The sequence below is a fragment of the Molossus molossus genome, unplaced genomic scaffold (genome assembly GCF_014108415.1).
Source record: "Molossus molossus isolate mMolMol1 unplaced genomic scaffold, mMolMol1.p scaffold_m16_p_9, whole genome shotgun sequence".
Lineage (NCBI taxonomy): Eukaryota > Metazoa > Chordata > Mammalia > Chiroptera > Molossidae > Molossus > Molossus molossus.
The window spans coordinates 64,479,636-64,507,578 of NW_023425403.1; the positions used below are offsets into that span (position 1 = coordinate 64,479,636).

Consider the following 27,943-nt stretch of genomic DNA (forward strand, 5'->3'; position numbering starts at 1 on the left):
ACTTCTTAAAATTAGGATTTAAGTAAAATTTTTAATTTAGTATAACCAGGATACAGAGTAATACTCAATAAATAGCTATAACTCTAATTTTTTAATATGATGAATGTAACTCTGTCATTATAATAAACATCAGGAATGTTACCTTCAGATGACTTTACTAAAACAGAGACAATATAAAGAACCTAGGGATTCACAACCACCAGATGTAATATGTGCACTTTGATTAGATCATGATTTACATAAAAACTATGAAACAGAGTTGGGAGATAATTGCAAAGATTTGCAAATGAACTGGATATTAGATAATGGGGAATATTTATGAATTTTCTTAAGTACAACAGACATCACAGCTATAAGGAAGAATCTCTATATACCTCCCCCCCCAAAAAAACCTTAATTCTTAAGACATGCATACTGAGTAATTTAGGCGTGAGATCGCTGCAATTTACTTTGAAATGATTAAATAAATAAAACAGGTAGATGAATAGAAACATAAAGTCGTTATTGAAAATTTTTAATAATTGAATCAGATGGTACATATTTGTTGTATTCTTTCAATTTTTAATTATGAATATATTATGCACATTCTCAACATATGAAAAAGTTGACATAAGAAACGTTTACAATGAATAACCAGCAGCTGTCTCAGGCATACTTTTGGCTAAGGCTGGATTTGCCACTTCGTAGTTGAATTTTTTGACAAGATTTTGAAGAACCAATAAGGTCTGGTAGATTTATGTGAGATTTTTATATGCTTTGGATGCCAGACAAACGCGTTCGAGTTGACGTCCTGCCATGAAAATGCAAGCGCCCACCTCGTGCCCTATTTCCAAGCAAATGGGGAAGCTGGGCCTAATGCCAGTACCATCTAGATGTGTCTCAGGATATAAAAAGATTAAAAATGTTAAGTAAATCTTCTGATCCATCAGGTTTCTTAGACATACTGTGGCAGTCCTCAATACGCAGCAAGATGGCTTTGGGCCTCATAAATGTTACAGTGATTTATGACAGGCCACCAGTTACAGAAGAACCTGACTCTGGCCCTATAGCCTGCACGTAGGACTTCGCTCTGAAAATCACCTCACTGAGTCACCTCCAATGGAGAGGGTGACTCAAGTGCAACAGCTCACCCCAAGTATTTTTTTTAATTGATAACTTGGATTGGCCATTAAGCATTATCTATTTAAGTTGGAAAGTCTGATGAACACAATGGTTTTGATTTTAACAGAACAAACGCAAAACAGATCATACATTTGCGCACCTCTTACGGCTATCCCCACTCTATCATAATGGAATAAAACCACAACTATAATTTTTAACTATCAAAAAAACGTTACCCGCTCTGATTTTACACTGGTGACAGGAGACAGCCTTCAGCACTCCCCGCACAAACACGGCGCCAGGACTACTCAGCCTGAGTCAGGCGGCCCGGAAAAGGACCAAGGGCTGTTAAGAGAACCCCAATACAAAGTCCCATAATGTTTTGTTTTTTTGTTTGTATTTTTTAACTTATCTTTATTGTTGAATGTATTACAGATGCCCCCCCCTTTTCCCCCATACTGTTTTTAACTGGACGTTTTCGTAGCTGAAATAACTAAGGCACAGCTGTGATGATGCCCAAAGCCCCTGCACATTCCTCCATCAGTCTTACCCTCCTCTGTTGCAGGGACTTGTCTGTTCATCTGTCTCCAACAGACAATTGTGCTCCATGAAAATGGGTCATTTGCCTTATGGGAGTGTTTTCCCAACACCTGGTGCAATGCTTGTGCATGATAGTATCTCAAGTATTACCAGAATGAACTGTTTCAAGGAGTTTGAATAGAGGGCTATAAACTCTCCACAATTCAAAAATAATGAAAATCAAACAGGAAGACCTAAACCTTCTAGGCTACATAATCCTATCTTTCTATAATGTATGTGGCTGCACTCAGGCAAAACTAAAGATCAGGGTAGATGTAAGGCCAGGGGATCACTTTCATCCCTGCCTAAAACTTTCTATCTTCCATTCATGATAACATTTATTACATCCTTACAATGTACTAGCGACTAATGCCAAATGCCTTATTAGTATAGTATCACTTAGTCACCATAAAAACCCATGGAGCAACTACAATTAATTAGATGGTGACATATTATTTTGATTATGTATTTTCTTCTGAGTATTGCAAATTCCCCTAGATAAATATCCCCTAAGATAAGTTAATTTTCCCATTTGGATCTTATAAGTGAAGATTTGGCAGCAGTGCAGTCAGACCTGGCACTCGACTCTTGCTCAGACTGTCCGTAAACATTCAAAAGCATTAAAACAAAGCATTCTAACTGTACAAAGCCTTAGCACGTGTCATGTAACAACATTCACTACCCTTTAGGAAACAGAAGCAGTGTGTAGAATTGTGGAGATATTGAAGTATAGGCATTAGAGGTTATCATCCATGACAAAAAGACATTAAGATAAAAATTTGAGTAGCTTCCACACATTTTAATAGCCTAAAGAAGCTTTCTATTGCAGATTGAAATCATAATGAACATAGGGAGTTAAGGTATACAAAGTGTCTAAGAAAGGAAATGAATGCCTATGTTACGGAGTTACCTAGAATTAAGAGAGAAATATCTACATCCAGAGCCTATACCCTGGAAACTGCTGTTCACAGTTCACTCCCTCCCTGGTGGTGGAATACAATGCCGGTCAATGAGTCATCATCCTCTCTACTCAGCCCAGTCCAGGCCAGAGCAAAGATGGTCAGAGCTGCTGTATTTGCAACCGAGAACAAGAATGAAGAAAGGTGGGAGGAAAACACAAGAGGAGGAGGGAGGAAAGAGGAGCAAATAGTATTTGTTAGAGTAGTCATCTCATACAGAGGTAGTTTCCTTACCTTAGTCAAACCTTGTCCCAAAAGATTTTCAAATGCTTTCAAATTAAGATATGGACCATTATAGTAGGGGTTACTTTGCGCTTTTCTTCCCAGCCAGTACAATGTTATCAAAACCTTTAAAAAAAAATCCATAAAGACAAAAAGATCAGTCTATTTATAGCAACTAACTGCAAGCTCAATTGCAGCGAGCACTCTAGATAAAAGAGCATCTCTATCTATGGCTGAAAGTAGTATTTTCTTCTAAATTATGGGAAGAAAAAGGGTCATTAAAAAATGTTATTTAGTCCAGCCAGTGTGGCTCAGTGGGTGAGCATCGACCCATGCACCAAGAGGTCACCAGTTTGATTCTGGGTCAGGACACATGCCCAGGTTGTGGGCCCAACCATGCAGGAGGCAGACAATCAATGTTCTCTCTCATCAATGTTTCTCTCTGTCTCTCTCTCCCTCTCCCTTCTCCTCTCTCTACAATCAATAAAGGAAAAAAAAAATGTTATTTATTCTTCCTAGATTTCTGTCCGAGCATGTTCTCAGACCAAAAGCCTAGACCCCAACATGTATACTAGTACAAATGAAGAGGGAAAAATTTTATAAGAGAAAAAATAATTAAACTTTTAAAGCAATCAATATCTTTCCAACAAGCTTAGAAAATGGACACTTAAAATCAGTAATTCTCAGGTTTCTTATTACTGGGCTCTTATGTTTTTAAAAAGCTGTCACATTATTAGAAATTCCTGCAATACATGCAGAATATTATAGATATTACATAAGTGCACATTGAACAATTACCTAGAGTTCTTAAATATCCCATGCTTTTTTCTTAAAGTTTGATCTGGTGGCTTCTGACTTACTCCCTTAAAAATCCTGATGTGTGTTCATTCCCCTTTACCACATTACTAACATGTAAGAAACCACTTTCTAAGTTTAAACTGTCCTCTTATTACCATGAAGACAGAAAATATGTTTTAACCATATTTTAACATATATAGAGTTGGTTGGTTTCTAGCAAAAATGTCATTAGTAAAAGGATACAGAGCATATCAGATATTTTTAGGTCCCACTATCTTATTATAGAACAAGTAAAAAACCATTAATAATATTCCATTAAACATAGCTTACATTTTTCACTCTCCTATCAGTCTCTTCTTGCCTGTAATGTAAAAAGAGGAAATATCTATCAACATCTAAGGACTTTAAATTATTAATTATTAACTGAAGCCCATTTTTTTCTACAGGTTTATGAATATTAATACCACATTGGAGTTCAGAAACCTCAGACTACATGTTATCCATGAGAAAAACGTTTCTATGTTCATTGATTTTATGAATTATAATGATCAGTTTCTACTAAAAGGTTGTATTTTTCTCATTATTGTACTCATTATGATCTGGTTTCTAAAATGTATTATTTGCATTTATTTTAAATAATGCTTAAACCCTATCAAAAGGGAGAAAAAAAAGTATGCTCATGGCAGAAAAAAGAATCAGGAAACAGGAGAAGAAAAAGGTAGTTTTGCACTGAATCCTCTTTTCCATTTTCACATGGGTTTTTCACCAAAGTTCCCAAGAGCAGATGGCTCAGAGACCAAAGCCCTACAGATACTGAGAAGTAAAGTTTAAAAAATAGCCATGAATCTCCCCCTGAAGAGATTTTGTTCTATTATAATAATCATGGGTGTTTTTTTTACCATACCTGTAAAAGGACATAAAATTTATAAGAGAAGTTAAAAATAGGCCAATCTCACCACAATGTTGACGAAGCAACAACATGAGTTAATTGATTTAGGTTATCCTAAAATAATGTGCTTTCGGTCATCAGAGACAAGCAGGATCACCACGAATTCAGAGAAACTCTAGAAGCCTAAGCTAGATGACTTCTAAGGGGGTTTTTGAATCTAAGAGTCTGTAAGTAGTATACATTGAAGATAAAATATCCACACACATTATGTGTAAGGCATATAATAGAACACATATAAGACAAATATAAGACACATATAAGAACGCAGAAAGACAAAGAACAGGGGAAGAAAATGAGCACACACATTTAATTTATCTTTCAAAGAATCGATGAGATAGCGATGACCATTCCTTTCCATAAAATAAACTTGAACTGAAATGAATGTAAGAACAACAATGCATCTCTTATTTACCCCCAAAACAGCATATTAAAAATAAAATTTAAGCCCGGCCGGTGTGACCCAGTGGTTGAAACAGAAGCAGTGTTTCAACCAGTGGGGGGCATGCAGGAGGTGGCCAATCGATGTTCTCTCTCATCAATGTTTCTCTCTCTCATCAATGTTTCTCTCTCTCTCTCTCTCTCCCTCTCCCTTTCTGTCTCTCTAAAATCAATAAAGTAAAAAGTTAAATTAAATTAAAAATAAAAAAATAAATAAATAAAATTTACAAGCTCTCACACTACTGTGAAAATAGAAATTGGTACAACTACTTAAACTTTTAAGCCACTCAGTAGTGACTATTCAAGTTGAATATCTGCATATTCTATGACCCAGTAATTCCACTCCTAGGCATATACTGAACAGAAATGCTTACATTATGTTCACCTTAAGTCATATATAACAACGATTGTAGAAGTACTACTTAGAATAGAATTGGAAGCTACACATTTCTTTAACAGTAGAATGAATAAATTATGCAATATCCACAAAATAAAATATAACACGGCAATTAGAACAGACAACCCACAACTGCATGCAACCATCTGGTTCAACCTCACAAATGGGAAACCCAAGAATCCAGACCCAGCGAGCCAGGCAAAGCAAAGACAAGGTGTCAGGAGTCAGGATCGTGGTTACCTTTGTGGGCAGAAGATGGTGGAAGTGATTGAAGAAATGTGGGGGTTTTTAGGGTACTGAAAATTTCTTGTATTTTAATCTTAAAGGTGACTACCCAAGTGTGTTCCATCTCTAAAGTCTTTGAAGTGTGCACTTACAATATGCACCCTTTTCCGTATGTACATTATAATTCAAAAAAGTCAATCAATAGAATTCCACAGCCCAAGAGCTCAAATTATAGTTTATCTCGTGAATAAAAAAGAAAATCACCTTGTAAAAATTAATATTTAATTTTGGAAGTAGTCAATGGGGGGGCAAAACAATCACTAGACACTAACAATGAAAAACAGCACACAGAGTTGTGAAATATATAGCTTCTTTTTTAGATAATGACTAACACACCCACCTCAGATATTAAATTAGCCAAAGCACAAAGGAATAAGTAACACTCATTGCAAAGAATATACTAGGCAGAAAAATCACTACCCTGTTAGGAGTAGGATGATTTCTGTTGAATGTCATTATAAGCACACTGAGGGCAGAAGGAATAACAGAGCGTTCTTGAACCCCAGACTTTCCGCAGCCCTCTATAAAGGTTTTTAATCCAACACACTCATTTACTACTTGCTTTTTATTATGATAAAGCAATCTCTGTAAATACAAGGGATAGCCTATTCTGTCATAAACAGGCACAATAATCAGTGAACTTGGCACTCTAACTTTTCACTCACTTTACATTCCCTTCTAAATATGAGCATTTATAACATGCTCTTGAACATAATGATACAGAGGCCAGCCAAATTAGTGTCCTATCACTGAAATGCAGTGCCAGGAATTCAAGTAGTCAATGATTTGCTGGAGTCATTAGAGGCCACTCTGACACACAACAAACACACCCCGCTGTGTGGAAGGCGTAACCAGGCAGCTCCGCCTGCTGTGGCCAGGGCACCAGCCCAGGGCCTTTTAAATAGAAAGAGCACAAGGGGGTGGGGAGGCTCATGGTAACGCAAGACTCTCCTCGAGCCAGCCAAGTTACTGCCCAACTCATCGGAACCAAAATTAAGGTAGCCTTATTTCCAAAGTTGCCTAATTCCTCCATCACAAATATTTCAAGAGTTGACTTAGCAAAAACACCATGTTTAAGACCATGGGCTTTGGGTCAGATCTGGGTCCCACTAACTGTGTTTGTCTTGGCAACTGACTTGATTCTCAAAGCTTTAGTTCCCTTCTGTAGAAACTGGCGATAAGATCCTCTAGTTCCACACATTAGGAGGAAATGCACACAGGTATTTAGCCGAGTCCCTACACTCACGGCAGGTGCTCACCAGGAAGCTGTTATTACCACTAAGCTATGTGAGGACAGGGACCATCTTCTTCACCAAGCCACCCACAAAGGCTTCCTAGAAAAGCCATGCTGGACCCCAGTATTTAAAACTGCAGCCAGCTTGCCTGACACTCCCATCTCTCATCACTGCTTTAGTTTTGTATTTATTACCAGGTATTGCAGGCATTCATTTATTATCTGTCTCTCCTCTACCAGACCTAAAAGAATTTTCGTGGTTTTGTTTACTGCCATATCCCAAGTGTTTTTTTGTTTTTTTGTTTTTTTTTTTTAACCTCACCCGAGGATATTTTTCCATTTTTTGTACAGATAGAGTGGGAGGGAGAGAGAGGAAGGGAGAGAGAGAGAGAGAGAAACATCGACGTGAAGGGACACATCGAGTGGCTGCCACCCACACGACCAACCAGGGCCGGGGACAAACTGCAACCGAAGTACGTGCCCTTAGCGGGAACCGAACCCGGGTCTCTCCGGACCGCAGGCCGACGCTCTAACCGCTGAGCCAAACTAGCCAGGGCATCCCAAGTGTTTTTAAGACAGAGTCTACCACCTGGTAAGCATCCCACGAGTCAACCACAGGTCTGGCGAAGAGCAGCCAAGCATTCAGATGTTCATGTACAAGTTACCCAATGCCACAGAGCCAGATCAAGGATAGAGAGAGATAGAGGACGATATCCTCCAATATGGCGAAGCTTCATAGAGTCTGAAACAGAATCCCACTTCTCTTATTATGTTCCTCTCCCATACTTGGTACACCATTTTCCCCCTCAAAGTACCGACTTCCCTATTTGTAACTCTGCAAGGTCCAATCTCCTCCTGTTCTGCCCCAGTATCAGAATCCCCTAAGAACTGAAATCTCTAGGCTCCCAATGTATCTTTCCTTCTCAAATCCCAGCTCCCAACTTGTCCAAGTCAACTTCTGGCAAGATCAGTTATCTTATCAAACCATCATCCTAGGAAACATGTGACTAAAAACTCATGCTGGAATTTCTGATAGAGTAGGAGTATTTTTGCCCCAGGTACCATGAGAAGTTTGGCTTCACCTGCCACCACCCAAAGCTTCCCTGGCTAACAAGGAATCTGGAATGCCATACGGGATCCAAGTATAGCTTCCCACCCCACCCAGTTTCCCCCCTGCCAAACATAGTCATCCTTTCTATCCCTAATCCTATAGTCCCTACAGTCCCTTTTCCTTGACCCAGAATAAGCCTCCATTTTATTCCTCAGAAAAAAATGCAATTCATCCAGTGACTATGTCCCCAGGCATCCACTTCCTGAGGCTACTTCCCAGCTTAAGGCGTGGATTCTTCCTAGGGATCCACCCCTTCTAGAGTTGGTTCTAGCCCTACCCTGCCCTTCCCTGGGTGGCACCAGCTGAACTGAATGTTGTGTCTTGGGAAACAGGGTTGGTGTGTGAGAAGCTGGGCTCAGGAGCCACTTGATCCCTCTCCAAGCCACTAAGTAAGCTCTACCCTCCAGTTGTTGCTTATGAAATCAGGCCACCTGTTCACAACTTTTTAAAAATGTCAAGAAATGGCATTTGAATGATGATTTCATACGCAGTTGCAAGTAGAAAAAGTGTGTGGACAGCATCTGCTTTAAAGCTGTCAGATGCATATGGGGTAAGGGCGGAGCCTGTGTGCGGCAGTGGGAGACCACGGAGACCATTCAAAGCAGATGTTCTCCTCATGACCTCGGTGGCTCCATTTACATACGAAACAAGACAGTCCGCCTCCAACTGGACAGAAAGAAGGGATTCCGAGCAACCCTCAGGATGCTAAGTGAAAACTCCTAACACTACTTACTATGTGTGAGAAAAAGGCCTGTTTTTATTCCAAATGCAGAAATCAAAGAAGGATATTAGGACTATATTAGATAATGGCTCCTTTTTCTATCAAGTTCTATTTTCTCATAATGAAGCTCCTCTATTACAGTATTTAACAAATTCTTTTTTTTTTTTTTTTAATTTTTTTTTTAATCCTCACCCGAGGACATTTTTTCCATTCTTTGTACAGATAGAGTGGGAGGGAGAGAGAGGAAGAGAGAGAGAGAGAGAAACATCGATGTGAAAGGGACACATCGAGTGGCTGCCACCCGCACGACCAACCAGGGCCGGGGACAAACTGCAACCGAGGTACGTGCCCTTAGCGGGAACCGAACCCGGGTCTCTCCGGACCGCAGGCCAACGCTCTAACCGCTGAGCCAAACTGGCCAGGGCTCCTCTATTACAGTATTTAAAGTACAGCAAATACTACCACCTTTCTCTAATGAGTATCAAATGAGAGGAAGAAGAGATGTTTGAATAAAAGAAGCTAAAGATGAATTCTTGGAAAACTGAACTCATTCTTTCCTTCTCTCAAAAAGAAAGATGCATTTTTTTAAATATGTTTTTATTGATTTCAGAGAGAGAAAGGGAGAGAAAGAGAGAGAGAGAAACATCAATGAAAGAGAAACATCTATTGGCTGCCTCCTGCATGCCCCCTACTGGGGATCAAGCCAAAACCGGGGCATGTGCCCGGACCAAGGATGGAACAGTGACCTCCTGGTGCATGGGATGACACTCAACCAACTGAGCCACACCACCAGGCAAGATGTGTGTTTTTTTTTTTTTTTTAATGGAAATTCTTCCTTTCCTCCCACCTCCATACCTAAAAATAAAACTCGATTCTAATTGACAGTCTTCCAGTTGTGTTAGACACATATGACTAACAGATTTTAATGTGCCTTTGTTACAAAACGCAGCTCTACCTGATTGTGGAAACTAAATAAATAACACCACATCTGGAGATAATCAGTGACCACAAATAGACAAACATGATTTCTGTGCTTAACTATGTGAGAAAAACTCTTGGAAATTCAACAGTTTTTGCCCTAGCAACGTAATGCTTATTCCAAACATGACAAATGAGTAAGTACCCTCATGTTAAAAATAGCTTGTCATTAAATTTCACACCCCTCCCACACACTACTAAAAATACCGAAGTTTCACTTAAAGAGAAAGGAAAAGCACACACGAATTAGAAGACGCTGGCACACAGTTCCACTGACACAGTGAGCAGAAGAGTGCCGTTGTAGGAGCTGAAATGTAGGTTTTATTTCTAACTCAACTGCAGACTCTTTTTGCAATTCTTCTCTTCTACTTTACGGAATATGTTTGCTGTTACATAAAACCGATTAAACAATTGAGACTCACACAGGTACATCCCATTAGATTGCAAACCAGAAACAAACAATTCCTGAATACAGAATTTAGTATCCATTATGTATGCTCTGTACTAAATGGGGTTACATTTACTTATGTCAGATGTGCTGGGAAGAAGCTATGGTAGATGCCGATTATAGAATTACCCTTAATTTTGCTTCCGTAGATGACAACGCTAGGTAGCAGCAGTAATGGAAGTACTGGGTTTTGGTTTTAACATTTTGAGTTGGAGACACTTACTGGAGAAAGTAGAAAGGTGACGTGATTGATGATTGGACATACAAGTAAGATGTTCAAGCTGGAGAGCTAGGTGGGAGATATCATCTATGGCAACGATTTTCAACCTTTTTTATCTCATGGCACACATGAAATTCTGCAGCACACCAAAAATGTATTTTTTGCCAATCTGACCCCCAAAAGTGGGTATAGTTTGGTTTATTCACACTGGACAGCTATTGTGCTGACTGTTGTCATTTTCTTATTTGATAATCTAAGGGAAAAAGGGTCAGTGCTCATGACTAAACCGTCAGGTATTGCGTGTTTTAAAAATTCTTGTGCACACCAGTTGGAAATTGCTGATTTAGTGATTTGTCAGCATAGAGATGAAAGGTAAGTTGTAAAGCTAAAATGAGATCAGCAAAGTAAGTGTAGATAGAGAAGAGGCCTATGGATTGAGCCCAGCACAAAAGGGTTAAGAAGCAGAGGAAAAGCCGGCAAAGCAGAGAGGAACCATCCAGCGTGATGAGATGATGCAGGGGGGAAGAAATGCAGGACGAGGGGAGCAGTCAGAAAACGCTGTGAGGACCCCTGGCCGGTTTGGCTCAGCGGTTGGAGCATCAGCCTGCGGATGAGAGAGTCCTGAGTTCAGTTCCCGCTAGGGGCACGTACTCCCCCCCCAAAAACAAAATTTAATATTGGCATAACCAATGGACACTGGCAATAGTGGGGGAGGGGGGAGGGAAGAATGGGGAGGGGGGAGTCAATGGGGAAAAAAGGGAGAGAAAAAAAAGAAAACACTGTGAGGGGAAGGTGAGGGTTGAGGAATCACTACTGGATTATTTTCTTAACCCTTATAATTTATACATACACACAAGTACTAATTACTTCTCTGCAAAGGAGGAAAGATAATATGTTACCATCAACAAAATCCTGTCAAATCCCTGATGTTCCCAAAGATACAATTTGGAAGAACACTGAACTAGAAATCACATGTGTCCTTCAAAAACTTTTGAGCCCATGCTCAGCAAAATCAATATGAAATTTCACTATAAGGAATCAATCTTTTAGTCCTTAACATCATGATTTTAAAACAATAACATGCTAGGTGAAGTCCGTTCATTCGTTCTTTCTTTTTCCTTTTTAACCAATATAAATTTTCTGTTTATTTAAGTGGGAATATTTCCTTTCTTGAACACACACAAACCTCTGAGTCACTGTTAGCAAATATACATTTTTAAATTGTGGACAAATATATGCCTTAAAAGAGTTTCGGAAAAAATAATGTGGAATACAGAATTCGTGTTTGTGAAGGCGAATGGGGAACGTTGAAATAGAGCAAAGGCCTCTCCAGGAGGAAATGAATCAACTCAAACAACAGGTGAGCCACCCAGGTCCTCTCTAGCCACCCACTTACATTCCACGTTTCACTCCAGCCTTACTTTCCTTTATTGCCATTAACTTGTTAACTGTTGTTGTCTAATAAAAGGAAATTCCACTAGGACTGTACAGAAGAACTCACGTTCTCCTGTACCAGGTGAGGTACTTTCAAAGTCAGTGCTCCTCAAACTGTGCACCAAGAGCTCAATCCTTAGACCACTTCTCCATCTACACTTATTTGTTTGCTGGTCTCATTTTAGCTTTACAACTTACCTTTCATCTCTATGCATCTTCAAATGAAATTCTGAGTCAAGGACCAAATTAGTAATTAATTGCAGCAGTGTTAAAATATGTCATCTTGAATAGAAAACTGAAGTTAAATTTGTTTTTAAAACCACTGCTTATAGGAAATAGATACATAATAGCAAATTAAAGTTCTGAGAAGTCCAACAACAAGAGATCTATTTTACTTATACTTTGAAAAATTCACTTTTTCTTATTTTATGCCACAACTATTATTAAAATGTTAAAGGACAAAGGAATCAATGAAGCATTTTCCAGTTCTGTTCGGTTTAAGTTTACTTTTTGCTTGATTATATAATGTGTATTAAGAGTAACTGCCTTACCCTGGCCAGTGTCACTCCATTGATTGGAGTGTCATCCCCTACGCCGAAAGGTCGAGGATTCAGTCCCTGGTCAGGGCACATCCCCAGGTTTCAGGTTAGATCCCTAGTCTGGGTGGTTGCAGGAGGCAACCGATTGATGTTTCTCTCTCACACTGATGTTTCTTCTCTTTTTCTTTCCCTCCCTCCCTCTCTCTCCCCCCACTCCCTTTCTCTCTCTTTAAAATCAATAGAAACATATCCTTGGGTGAAGATTTGGGGGAGAAAAAAAGAATTGCCTTTATTAAGCACTTTATAATAATCATTATAGTGACTGTTCTACATTAGCGCCTCTAATCCACACAGAGATCTAATGATTTGCAGATTAGGAAACTGAAACTCAAAAGGCTTAAGTACTTTTCCAAGGTCACAAAACTATTAGGACTTGATGTGATCCGGACTTTCCATAGACTAAGCTCTGTAGACTAAGACCCTGATTTCGCGTTAATGCAATCACACTTTCAGCCATAATATAGTTCTTAAATAATTTACTTCTTAATCCTGAAAAATTATTGTCTCTGTAATATCCTGAAATAAGTCTCTGAATATTCTTTCAAAGTGTTGGCTCAAAAGGAAATTTCAACAATAATGTCCTGCTTAAAGCTGTCTCCTGAAGACGCGGCCCACAAGCTCCCCATCAGCACTGTTTCTGGCAAATTTTAGGTATGTGTTCCACTGCCTGGCACATACAGCGCATTATGGGATTCTGCCAATGGAAAATTGCTAAGGCACTTTTTATTTTATTTTTTTTTAATTGATTTTTTAGAGAGAGAGGAAGGGAGAGAGAGAAACATCAATGTGAGAGAGAAACATCAACTAACAGTCTCCTGCACTCCCCCTACCAAGGATTGAGCGCAACCCAGGTATGTGCTTGACCAGGAATCGAACCGTCAACCTTTCAGTGCACGGGATGACACCCAACCAACTGAGCCAGCCAGGGCCCAAAGCACTTTTTAAGAGACATCTAAGTAAATAAAATAAATCACAATACTTTTCACAGTGAGAGAACTACAAAGTGTAGATTTCCTGTACTTAACCATTGCTAATGAGTACCGTTTCTGTAAGACCAGTAGCCATCAACTATAAACAAATAAGATTATAAATTAGCATGAACAAGATTAAATATGAAGATCTTTGGGTTAGTCTCCTGAAGGTATATTTTCTTATCTTAAAAAAACAAAACTATTATCTACACCTTTGGGTTTATGAATATTAAATGAAATATATTGGAAGTGCCTAGCATGTAAATACTCATTTCCTTTCTGATGCACATGAAAAGCTCTCTGCAAAGCAGACGATGACATAAACTGTTATCTGCCAGTTATCATTACATCAATCTCTTAGGTGTAGTTTATATAAAATGTGCTGTGTGTGCGTGTAGTACAAACCCCATATTGTCAAAGTACTGCATATGAAAGTATTTATGCTACACGTTCAGAAGTCTCCATTTTGTTTAGGAGTAAATTCTTCTCCATTGCCTGCAAGTGGGACTTGTTTCAAAATACTAATTTTCACCCTAGGAAAACTAAAAAAAAAAAATCCCCCACCCAAGTTCATCACAGATCGTTTTATTCCTAAATTTTGCCTGTTCTAGACAACCCTTTCTTTAGTAATGTTTACTGAAGTAATTCCAAGAGGAAGAAAAACTAAGTTGTTCACATTTTATTTAATCCAAAGTTTCACAAGCGATAAGAATTTATTTTCGTTGTTGTTGTTAATCCTCACCCAAGGATATTTTTTTCCCATTGATTTTCATACAGATCATGGAAGGGAGGGAGGAGAAAGGGAGAGAGAAGCACTGATGTGGAGATATGTGAGTGGTTGCCTCCCAAATGACCCTGACCACGGCCAGGGACTGAACCAGCAACCCTGGTACGTCCCTGGTACGGTCTGAAGGCCGATATTCTACTGCTGAGTCAAACCGTCTAGGGCTAGAGGCACTATGAATTTAGAGCAGGGTTTCTTGACCTTGACTAACATTTTGAAACCTATCATGTTTGTTGTGGGGATGATCCTGTGTATAGCAGGATGGAAAGTAGCATTCCAGGCCTTATCCACTAGAGACCAGTAGCACTGTCCCTGCAGAATATCCAGACATAGCCAAGTACCCCCCGGTGGGGCTGGGCGTGGGGGAGAGGTGCCCATGGTTGAAAGCCATATACATACACTGTACTAGAGAATTTAAGAATTTAACTAACTCTCCTTGATCAAATAAAGCATACTCAAGGTTCCCATGGGCCTAAAATTAGCTGCAAAGGTCATTTAATGACTATAATCTAGAAAAAGAAATCAAACCCATGAGAGCAAAGCAAACAGCCAAGCAATTACTACACACCTGAGAAGTTAATGAAAAACATGCTATCAGATCCAAGGGCAAGACCTAGCCCAGTGCCGGAATCGTAACTGACATTCAGTAAATATATACTAAATGCTGAAAGGATTACAACTTAGTATCGCTAGGAGCTCAATGCTCTCATTACCTTGGAAAGAAATCTATGCAAGCCCACTTGTGTCCCAGACTTCACATGGGAAGAAATGATGTGTCAGAGCTGTTTTCTCCATTGCAGCTGAATTGCAATACAGCCTTCATTGAGTCTAAGAACAGCTTAGATGTTCCTCTAATCAAGCCTCATTTAAGCCATTATCTAAAACTCATACATTTTAGACCCCATTTTCATGCACTCCATAATGGTCAAGAACATTCTTTCAAATACATCTGCATATACAACATATTGTATATGGATAATTTGTATTGTGCTATCATAGATTTTTAGTTTAAAACAACTCCATTTCTAAGTCTTTATTCCAATGTACAATGCTGATAATTTATTGAACACTGTGGTGGGCTGAATAATAAGCATCCGCACCCCCAAGACACTCATATGTCCTGATCCCTGGAATCTTGGAATGCTACCTCCTGTGGCAAAAAATAACTTTGAAGATGTGATTAAGTGAAAGATCTTGTAATAAAGAGATGTCCTAGATTATCAAGGTGAGCCCTACATGTAATGACAAATGTCCTTATTAGGAAGAGGAGGACTTGATTACTATTCACAAGGGGATGTGACCACAGAGGCAGAGATTCAAATGATGCAGCCAGGAGCCCAGGCGTGCCAGCCGCCTCTAGAAAGGAAAACGGTGAAGAACTGATTCTCCCTCTGGAGCCTCAAGAAGGAACCAGCCCTTCCGACACCTTGATGTTAGCCCCTTAAGGCTCATTTTAGACATGTGACCTCCAGAACTGTAAGATAATAAATTCATGTTGTTTTAAAACCACTACCAACACAGTATGGTAATTTATTACAGTGGCAACAGGAAGCTAGCAGAAGTGTGATGTGAGCAACACATTTCACATGAAGCGGAACTTGACTTCCAATGCAGCTGTGCATTTAGCGCCGTGCCCATTTTACAGATGTGACACCAACACTTCCTGAGAAGAAGCAATCTTTCCATTCTTATTGTTATACTTTAAACCCAAATCTATCTTCCTTAAAAATTTATTCATAGCAATATGAGTATTAGGCTAAAAAAGCACACCTACTGCGTTTTCCCCATGTTGACCCTCATCCACAGCCGACAACTGCTAACAGTGCCATCTGCATCGGATCCGTGGCAATGGAACTCAATGCAATGCTGCAATCTGTCACTAAATTCTCATATGACATTATTTAACTCCCAGTTTTTATAGGTCCAATAAGTTGTTTATTTCTTAATTCACAAAGACAGCACCTTTCCCAGAGCAGAAATACAAATACACAAGCAGCATTGGTGGCATTAGAAAAAGGAATGAGATCGTGAACAATTTTTCTTTCTTTGTGAATACATTTTCCAAACCTCCCGAGATGAATAAAACCAAAACCGTGAGTAGAAATAAATGAAATCTGAGGAATTAGCTAATTGTCTAAGAAAGATAAAATAATAAATTTTTTAAATGACCTATCTTTCTTGTAATTTGCATAAAGCCATCTGTCTTTCATTAGAAAGTCAACACCATGCATTATTCAAAATTGTCTGTTTACATATACTACCTCTGATAGATTTATCATTTCCTACTTAGCCTCCCATATTTTCCACTGGAAATACCAGAATGTTATCAAAGTATCAGCAATCACCCCGTATAAACCTTTGAGAAAAAAATGAACATGCCTCAAAGAAATAACATATTGTAAATGGCTTCCAAATCCAAATTAATACACATAACCCTGCCCCTCAATTAACTTTCAAGTTCAATATACATTTAATCCGGATATCCTTCAGACTTGCTTACATTTATTGCGATCAATTTCAACTTTCCAATTTTCTTTGTGAAGACCTTTTGAAACTTCTGACAGTAACGAATCTAATTAGTTATTTTTCCCCTCTCTCTCCCCTTCACCATATTTAGTCCAAACCAAATTCAACTAATACTTACAAGATAACTTTTCTCAGGTAGGCCCTTTACATTGCCACTATGATTATCCCAGCTCAACATTTAAAGTTTAATAAGCTCTTAAATACAGGCATCGTTTAATCCCCAAAACTGTTCATCCTTCCATATGCTCTGCCCTGGTAAAGGGCCCCAAATCTCAAAACCAGAAAGCTATAAGCTGAACAGCTTCCTCTCCCTCAAACTCTCACTTGCCCGCCAACCGAATCCCATCAGTTCCAGCTCCTAAATATCTCTTACATTCACCTCTTCTTCCTCAGAGGTAACTCATTTCCTTCCTCCAGCTTTTCCCCACACCGCCTCCTCCTCCCTCCACAGAGATGCCTTGAGAGCCTTCTTAAAATGAAATCCTCTCCAAACCTCCTCCCTTAAAATCCTTATTTCTAGGGCACTATTTCCTTGAGGAAGTCCACAGTGTGGCAGTCACAGTCATGACCTGGCCACACTTCGTCACCTCATTTCCTGACCTGCCCCAGCGTAAACCCAAAACTCCTTCTATAGAATAGCCCTGCTTGCTCCCACCTTGACATAAGAGACAATAGGAGGTTTCTCTTCCTAGAAGCCTCTTGGCTGCGCCCCCCGTCTTTTGGACCATATCATCCTTTCAGATTAAGCTCACCAGTCTCAAGCCTTCCTACCCCCTCCTAGAGGCCTCTCCCGCAGGGGCCCATGGGTGCCTCAGCACAGACTACTTTAAAGCATCCCATTATATTATATGTATCACAGATATATCCCCAGTCCCTCTCCCAGACCGTGAATGCTACAAACTTAGAGATAGAATGTGTTTATCTCTGGCACTAAACACAGGCACTAAAATATTACTAATGTATAGATTAATCTTCAGCTCCTTCTGTCTAAATAACAACAATCCCAGTAAGCATCCAGAATCATTTTTAAGGACCCATTTTGACCATGTTGCACTCCCTTTTATCACCATTAAATTATAGGGCTCCCCAGGTTTTAACCTTGAACTTAACTTTAGTTATTATCTCCCATTTCCACCTTTCGGCCATTTCCAATTGCTTCCCATTCTACTCTGACTTCAGTCAGACAAATCTAACACAACAGGACCTATTTACTCTCACATCAGGGCCGAATATGCCAGCCCTTACACCTAAAATGCCCAGAATCTGTCACACATTTAACTCTCAAATGTCAATTTCCAGGAAACTCTCCAAGGACAACGGCATATAGCTAAATACCGTCACTTTAGAGACCCAATAATTCCACAAAATATGGATCCACACCATCATCCAGCCACATGTATCCATTACTGATGTCTCGCCACCTCCACGGGAACTTTGAGGACTCATCTCATTTTCTTTACTCAAACATTATTCATAAACTGGAGGTTTTGTTGAATATCTATGTCAGCAGTAGTAAAATAGTCTTGGAATAATCATTCTTAGGATAATAAATTTCTCTTTGAGTAGTTCCCATTGGTTTATCCCCCAACAAGAACACAGATTCTCAAACCATGGTTCCCAGATCAGCAGCATCCAGAGCACCTTAGAAGTTGTTAGAAATGAAAGTTCTCGGGCGCTACTCATACCTACTGAATCAGCAACTCTGGAGTTAGGGGTCCAGACACCGTGGCTCAGTGTACCGTCCAGGTGGTTCTGATGCGAATGACTGAGAGCCACTGAAATGCACCCACGTGAAAATGGCATCTTAAGTGAAACTACAGCTTCAATTTGTTTAATGACGTCTTTGAAAAAGGAAGTTAAACTGAAACATAATTCCTCTAGACTTACGCAATTAGAATCTAAAACAAACAGTAAAAAGCACAAAGAACCTCAACGTGAAGTGAAAAGCCTAGAACGAGTGCCAATGATTTTCACGTGTTGACCAAAGCACCTCAATGAGCTTTGCTGAGCACCGGCGTGTTTGAGACAGCACCAGACACCAATGCGCTCCATTGGCTGCTGTCACTGCCTGCAAGGCTAGCGCTTAGGATGTCTTGGTCCAGGGATCTAAAGGATGGGGAAGGTCACTGAGTTCGTTATTTAACACTACACAAGCACCAACACTCTATGGGCTCCAGAAGAGAACACCTAAGCCAAAACAAGCATGCATGAAGTCTACAGAACAAAATGTTTCAAGAAGCACAAACGTGATTTCTTCTATAAGTTTTCTGGAAAGCCAACCACGGCCAGCTCTAAAGGAACGCTCTTCGAAAGGTAAAGATAAGTTCATTTCGTTGCAGTCATCTTACAATTTCCTCATACTATCAGGCATCCTTGTTTTCTGAAGAAGGGTAATTAGTGAGAAAACAAGCCTAGACATATTTTTGGATTACCTAATCTCTAATTTGTTTGCCCCAGTTTAAAAAAAAAAAAAAAAGCTGAATTAAGCAACATTGGACTAATTCATCTGAATGTGGTGAGAGACGGAATGACCATGAATCTAAGGTCACCTTATTAGGAAATTTTAAACACAAAATTATAATCCAAAATTGCTTCCATAAAAAATAGTTGTATATAATAAATACAGTTCTCAGACACCACTAACAAAAACAGATACAACACGTGGATAAAGAAAACAGTACACTGTCTGAACAGACAAATTACCATTGGTGCACTTCTTTATATTCTACAATGTGAAATAATGTGAACACAGTCTGGTCTGATGAAAGTAGGTAGTTGCCTTTAAAATGTAAGTCTAGCCCTTATTTTATTCAAGTTACTAAATCTGAAAGAGAGCAATAAATGGAAATGTAGATGGAGTACCTGTATTGTAGGCACTGTTCAGAGAAATAAGAAATGAGGTTAAATCTGGTAAAGTGAAATATTAATCTTGTTCAAGTCTTTTGCTGCTCTGGTTCAGCTGGCAGTGAGATGCAGTAGAAAAAATTACAGCCAACCCAGGAGGCATCCTGAAATCAGGACACCTGTCGTAGCTCACTGAGTTGCCTTACAATAGCCCCTAAACCCTGCTGGACCACTTTCCTCTTCTGTGGAAGGACTGTGTTGGATGAGAGTCTTTTTAGTACCTTCCAGCTCTTTTGTTCTGATTTTTATATCTTATAAAAGAATATTCCCTAAAAGTACGTCTCTCAAATTAAATAGCCCCATTACAATTTTAAGACTGATATGAAAGGCAACGGTTTTATGAGTCTCCCTAGAGGGCCTCTCTGGTTAAGTTCCAACAAACAGTGTGCACACACATCAACTGCATGACACGACAAGGCATTCTGAACTAATATAAATTCATGTTCCCACATATTACCTTGATTATAATTGTGGGGTAATGTGCTCTAAAGTTGAAGGCTGACAACTTTTTGAAGGCAGTATTTATCGCCTCAATTTTTAAGAGTCTTAAGAAATTTTTTTAAATTGAATCACAATTGAAGTAATTGGTAGCAGATAATTAGTAAGTTATCAAAGTCACTCCCTAGAAACAATTCTCAAAAATAATAAGAAATACGTGTTCAAATGATGTAACCCCAAATTTCTCCTTGGAATATAAGAAAGAGGTCAAACACCAGATTGACAAATTATTTACTTAGAATTGAGGGAGGAAAACGAGAATAATGAACAGTGTATTTGGGAGGGAAATAAATATTTAGCAGTTCAAAAGCTTATCTAAGATAAGCTCTTCCCAATTCCATAATTCTGTTTTATGAATGAAGGAATTTCATTAAGACTTGAGACCCTTAGTAGACGATTTACTACCTAACTTCTTAGTGAGATAATGCCCCCTCCTAATTCTACAGTTTTCTTGAATACAACTGTTATTAAAATTAAGAGGACAAATAACCCACTTAATGTCTCTAAGAAAATAATAAAAAGAATCATTCCTAATAATAGACTAGATAAAAGCAAGAATAAATTGTTAGTGGACTATTCAATTTTATATACTTTATATTTAGGATGCAGAAACAAACATTTTTGCTTTCATCTTTTTCATTATAAGGACAGTTTTGAATATTATCTCTGTATATAAAATAAATCCAAATGTTTGTAATTGTTATAGTAATCAAAATATCCTGAATAATAAAGAGATCATTAGTTATCCCTGAATGTATAGCCTTCCATTTATTAAGTTTAGATTTAACTGGTATACACTCTTTCATGTACTCAACATTAACGAACAAAGAGAAGAAGGAGGGGGTAGAGGGGGGAGGGGGAGGTGGGGGAAGGGGAGGAAGGGGAGGGGGAGGGGGAGGAGGGGGAGAGGGAGGAGAGGGGGAGGGGAAGGGGAGGGGAGGGGGAGGGGAAGGGGGAGGGGAGGAGGGGAAGGGGAGGAGGAGGAGGAGGAGGAGGAAGAAGAGGAGGAGGAGGAAGAGAAGGAAGACATCTTCTTCACACATAGGGTAAAAGCATTTATAGGTCCTTCCTTCCCTGTTATTGTATGTTGCATAGATCCCATCTATAGAAAATGTCACCTGGATCACACCCTTCTCTCCTGGGAAAGAAAGCCACAAGTTTCTTCCCCACACCTCTCCTTCCTCCACATACACTCCTCTTTCTCCTCAGAGGGACAAATCCTTTATTTTTCCTTAGTCTCCCAAGGATAAAATTGTATTTCTTAGTTCATTTAACAAAGACACCCTTACAACACTTTAAGATTCAGCCATATTTTTAACTACAGTCATTTCTATCTAAATCTTTTTATTTTCAATTACAGTTTACATTCAATATTATTTTTATCAGTTTTAGGTGTACAGCATAGTGATTAGACACTCATATACAAAGTGTCCCCCCTACCCCAACATTTCCAGGACCTATCTGGCACCATATAGTTATTGTATACTCCTTCTGCTGTACTTTACATCTCTGTGACTGTTTTGTATACCTGTATCTTATTAAGCAAGATATTACTGGGAATCAAAGACTAAGGATTAAAACTGAGGTAAATTTATAGAATTAAGATTACTATGAGACGGAATAATATTTCACTGCATATATATACATTTTCTTACCCATTCATCCATCAATAGACATTTAGGTTATTTCCATATCTTGGCTACTGTGGATAAGGCTGCAGTGAACATGGATGTGCAGGGAGCAAGTCGAGACCCTGATTTCAGTTCTTTCGGACACACCCAGAAGCAGAAGTCCTGCCATATGCAGTAACAGGATGAGCCTGGAGGACGTTGTACTAAGTGAAATTAGCCAGACACAAAAAGACAAATACCGCATGACTGCACTTAAGAAAGGTGCCTACGAAGAGTCAAACTCATAGGAATAGGCAGTAGAATGGTGGCTGCTGGGGGTGGGGGTGTGGATGGGGAGTTGCTGTTCAGCAGGTGCATGGTTTCAGTTATGAAAGATGAGTATGTTCTAGAACTCTGCTGGTACAACACGCCTATGGTTACCACTGGATTGTGCACGTAAGACTTGGTCAGCAGGGTAGATCTCACGTGAAGTATTCCTACCACATTAAGAAATTACGAGAAAATCCACAAGTTAACCCACATCTGAGAGAGCAAGAAAGAGAAAAGAGGAGCACCTCAGGGGAACGTTCTCTTAGCACACGGGGCCCATCCCCTCCTCTCACGTATTTCATGCAAGTGGACAAGCACCTCTCTCCGTGCTCTCTGCTCCCTCATGGTGTCCACGCTCTTACTCTATCATCCTTCACCAAGTATTTGTATAATTCAATCTAACTCCAGATATACCAACAGTTAGAAGTTTAAAAAAAATTAGAAAAAAATTAAGTAGAAAATAACATAAGAAGTTGTCATATAGATTGTACACACCACAAAGTTCAGAGAACACACACAAGCTTCTATCACAGAAAAGGATCACAGTAGTTAATGAAATAGTTAACGTGTGTGGAATGTTTGCAGGCATCTAAGCTCTTTACCTGTAGTAACGCACTGACTCCTCACAATGGGCCCTGTGCCGCAGGTCCTAGCACTGTCCTCCAATTCACAGAGAGCGAAATGGAAGGCCAGAGAGACTAAGGGAAGGGCCAAACACCACACGGTCAATGTTGGCTGAACTAGGACTAGTAGCCAGACATCTGGCTTCCTCTAGGGAAGGAGGGCTCCCTGGATGAGGCAAGATGTTCCCTGGCCTGCAAATACGGCTTTCTAGAGGAGACAAACTCCGGCCTAATTTGTTGCCAAAGCTGGTATAGAAGGGATATAAAATTTCAGGTAGATAAGGAACAAGCGATTAGCAGAATTCCAAAAAATTCTGCAGTGTGCTTGGACTTGACATGGTGGGTAAGTGGCAGCCATGATGGGGGCAGGAGTGAGAAGGCACAGTTCAAGGAGACACACAGGATTTGAGGAGAGTAACAAAGTACTTAATCTTTTCACAAAAATCAAGTGTCAAAATACGAGAAGCATTTAATCATCCCATCAAAGCAAGCTTCTCTGAATTCAAACCATATAAGAACCTTAAGAGAAAAACAAAAACTGAGCCCTGAACTCATTTGTGAGAGTGACATGTAAATGAAAAGACAAGAGCGGCCAGCCAGCAGCCTGCCAGGTGGGGGTACGGGGGCGGAGGAGGGAAAGCTTCATGTGTACACACAAATGCACCCCAACCTTCAGACGTTAATGTGCCCCCTTTCTGACTCTTTAGAGTACACTTAAGCTTCAAAACAGTGGAATTTTTTCAAAAGAGAGTATATCAAAACTTTATATGATTCTAAAAGAATATAACATGTGGCTAGGTTTATTAGTGTCTTTCAAATCTACTGAACGTGGAATTTTATCTAAACATGGTTTAAAAATATTCAAAGAACCTTCCGGACATGCCCTCTCCACTGCTTTATTGTGTCACTGTCCTCACATCATCTGGTATGTTTACTCATGACTGTCCTCCCTAGCAGAATATATACCTAAGAATAAGACTGTTTTGTTTTTTTTCTAATCCTCACCCAAGGACATGTTTGCATGTATCTTCAGATAGAGCGGGAGGAGAGAGGGAGGAAAAGAGAAAGAGAAACATCAATGTGAGAGAGACACATCAAGTGGTTGCCACCCATACAACCCCAACCGGGGCCGGGGACAAACTTCAACTGAGGTGCACGCCCTTAGCGGAAACTGAACCCGGGACTCTCTGGTCCACGGGCCGACACTCTAACCGCTGAGCCAAACCGGCCAGGGCAAGACTGTTCTTTTCACCACAAAATTGAATCCCCAATGCCAAGAACAGTGCTGGGCACATAGGAGCTCAAGAAATGTTTGTTAAATTTCATTCATTCATACACCCATTCATTTATTCGTTTTTTGAATCAAATCCCCGCTGACAAATATGCCCTTAAATATTGTCATTTGCCCAACCTTAATGGGTAGAAGTACAAACAATTTTGGGTTATAAAACTGTCTGGCTAAATCAGCTAGGTCATTCTGCAGCATCCACAGCTTTGTTTTTAGTGTTATTTGGGAGTAGGATTTACAGGGATGGTAGGAAAATGGAGAGATAAGTACATTTTGTTGTAGCAGTTTGGAAGCAATGCGCCTGAAATCATCTGTTCTGTGGGGGCCTGTAAGTATTCTTGTGTGAATACTTGTTTACAAAAGATTTAGAATTTAGACATAAAAGATGACAACAAGAAGAAAGCAAGCAGCAACTCGTACTCACGCTGTTGGAGAACGTACAAAGCAGACAGTGGGGTTGTAGCTACCACACAGTTGTATTTATGATTAGAAACCCCAAGGCGAGGACATGCAGTGAGGTTGAATTCTCTAACCGATGTGCACACCCATCTGGGTCCAGAGGACAAGCCAGTGGTGTTTCCCTTGAAGGGAAACTGCTAGTTATTCCAAAGCTACAGAGTAGTTAGTTCCTAGGAGAGGGAAATCAGCCCTAACATTTCCAGAAGGCACTAGAGAAAAGAGAATCAGAACTTCAACAAAAAGAGGGGATTTTTATCTTACTTTAAAAGAATAGAAAAAGCCAATGTCCCAAGCTGTGGTCATCACGACGGTAAGCGGTACTGGCCGAGAGGAACGGGGCAGCAGAGATGGATGCGTGCATGGACGCGGGAGCGGTGGGGGGAGACCGTCCTCGGCCACCTGCTTCTGTCCACCCTCGCTTCATTTCCCTACAGATACTATTACCTTTTCACAGGTGACCCCCCAGTCCAGCACCCAGCCACAATTTCTGAGGAAACACATTGACGACTCCTACATTTGCATCTGGATGCCTCCTGCCGTGTCCAAACTACTGTATGAAAACCTCGTTCCCGTCTTGGCCCCAGTCAGCCGCCTGTCCTGTTTCTGCTGGTGGCTGCACACGCTCAAAGGCGGATTCTTCTTGTTTCTTCACTCGCATCAGCCCCCACCCATCCTGTCGTACTTCAAGCACCTTTGGCATTTCTCCTCACTTGCATTTTCCCGGCTTCAGCAGTTGGCATCCTTACCCAGACACCTCTGAACTGCTACACTTTCCTAATGTCTCTCCAGCCCCCGAGCTAATTCTCATTCTATCCCTTTTATATACCACTCATTACCCCAATCTTTCTAAATCTCTCCTTGTAACATTTTAACTTCCTGCTCAAAAGCTTTTGGTAGTAATCACACTACCTATGAGATAATGTTTGAACTCCCAGCCAAGATATTCGAGGTACCACTCAAGATAGTCCCAACTTACCTGTCCATCCTGCCACCAAACTAGACTAGACTCATGCCTTATGCTTCCCCACCACACACACAGAAAGGGTAGTCCTCAAGGGTGAATACCTTATTGAACTTCACTCATTGCTTTACACCTAGAAGGTGCTGCAAAACGTGGGCCCAGAACCTCTTGCCTCTGTGCCTTTGGAAGTGCCAATCTTCTGGCAGAGGTCTGCCACCTCTCCCTCAAATCCTACTCATCCTTTAGATCCACACTCAAGCCTTACGTCTTCCCCATTACCTCTGTTAAACCCTCACTCCAGTGTGTGATCACTATTGTTTATTGCCCAAATACCTGTTACTCATAGTGTGGTCTTCATTGGTATGATCTGGGAAGCTTGCTAGAAATAGAGAATCCCAGCCCCGCTGATAAATAGAACTGATGAATTAGACTCTCCATTTAAAATGATCCCAAGGATTTTTTAAAAATATGTTTTTATTGATTTTTTGAGAGAGAAAGGAAGGGTGAGAGAGATAGAAACATCGATATGAGAGAGAAACATCCATCGGCTGCCTCCTACACACCCCCTACTGGGGATTGAGCCCGCAACCTGGGCGTGTGCCCCAACCAGGAACTGAACTGGGACCTCTCAATCCATGGACAAAGGCTCAGTCCACTGAGCCACACCAGCTGGGCAATCCTGAGGAGTTTTATGTGTACATTGGTGTTTGAGAAACACTTGTTTAAAGTATTCTAACTCTTAATATTTGGGTAATTTCTCACCCACAGCTTCTAAAAACTATAAAATCCTCTGTACCATCCTACACAACCAACTTTATGGAACTCATGTCTGATGGATACACATTAACACGAAAATTCCTTCATCCAACCTTGTTATCTTTCATTAGGATACACTTAGAGGCAGAATTTTATAACAAAAAGAACACTGGGTTTGGGGTCATAATAAGGGTTCTCGCATGCACTCAGCATGTGACCTTGAGCAAACCATGAAAAGTAAGCCTGTAACCTTGAGCAAGCCACTGACCCTCTTAGTTTCCATATCTGTTAACTCAGGCAACCACCCTATCTTATAAAGTGGTTATAATATTACACAAGGCATTAAGCAAAGCATTCGAATAATATTTTCTTTCCACCCTCCCCCATTCCTATTTTCAAAAGCAGTATTTTTTCCTCCCTTACATATTTAATAGTCTTAAAACAAGTGTTTTCTATTATTGCATCTAATCCATCCCACTGATTATTTAAAAAATAATTGTCCTTGTTTGTATTCTGCTATGTCTGTATCTCGGGTTACTATTAGTTTCATATGTCATTGTTACTCTAAAACATCATATCCAAAAGTTCAATAAATTTTTCTTCCTACTAATGAAAGGCAACAATTTCCAATGGTCTACGTTTACACTACCAAGAAATAATTTCTAATGACTTGGTAAGAGAAGAAGTGATCACTCCATTTATTGTAAGTCTTGGTCAAGGAATTCTTAAAGTGTTTTTGTGCTTGAGTCATTTCTTGGACTTTGCTTTTCTGAGTCACTATCTGATCGCCACTCTTTGTTCTGCAAGGAGAGAGGAGCTTGTCTCGCTGGAATTAGACTGTGCTATTTTTTGTTACACTTTATGCTGTGCTTTCCACCTGTTTCAAATCCTCCCACAGCTACATTGATTATAGAACTTTGCACAATGCGCTGAATTTTTATTCTTTAATACACGATGTAACATGACTACAATTTATCTTTTTGCTTATAGTTTGGGCTTCAAACAAGATTTCAAATTATCATTAAGCCTTTGTATGGAACTTAATATGCAATGACCTAAACTGTAACAAAAATGGTATCCCATTTTATATATTTTTTTAATAAGTACTTATTCCCTGCCAAAGAAGTTTTAAGGAGAGAGTCATGGTTTAGTTTGGTTTTAACAATATTAAGTAAAATAGAGAATCAAAAACTGGTAAATAAGAAATTATTCTCTATAAAATGTACTTATCAGTTCTATTTTTGAACTACATAGTCAATGCTGTATAGTTCAAAGTGTGGTGACATGATCCTGAGCAATTTAGATTAGTAAGGTTTGCAATCTTCACCCTTTAACAGGAATGTTCCATTATCATGGCACATATCGTCGAACATACATAAATATCTGCACGACAGTCATAAAACCTATCAAGGCATATGTGTACATATCAATAAAATCCAAAGACTAGACTCTGTTATTTCTCAAGTAGCCAGTATTAAAAGACCACACATGTAGCCTATTTCTATTCTGAGGCACACATGCGTTCGCTTAACATTCCTAAAATTAGGAGGCCTCATAATCACTGATCTTAGATTTGAAGGCATATTGTATGTCCATTTAAAGTGACTTAGGTCGCAAACTAGAAAAAAATATTTTAAATCATAACACAAATATATTTGCCATCTATCAAATGGATAATATCAATCATACACAAATCTATTTTGGATCTAGCTGGCCTGATTTAAAAGCAACGCCTGGCAATTTCAGTCACATAAGAAAGA

The 27,943-nt window shown here is 39.7% G+C and overlaps 1 protein-coding gene across 9 annotated transcripts in view; it reads right to left on the bottom strand.

Moving 5' to 3' along the window:
* LMO7 (LIM domain 7) overlaps positions 1-27,943 on the bottom strand; it is a 173,802-nt gene that overhangs the window by 56,645 nt on the left and 89,214 nt on the right. For 8 of the 9 annotated variants that reach the window (XM_036250203.1, XM_036250202.1, XM_036250201.1 and 5 more), the window contains 2 exons: positions 3,990-4,020; positions 2,874-2,987 (listed from right to left, as the gene is read on the bottom strand). The exons of the other annotated variant lie outside the window; for it this stretch is intronic. The gene's annotated coding sequence lies outside the window, so the exon portion shown is untranslated. The remainder of the gene's footprint in view (positions 1-2,873; positions 2,988-3,989; positions 4,021-27,943) is intronic. 9 annotated transcript variants of the gene reach the window in all.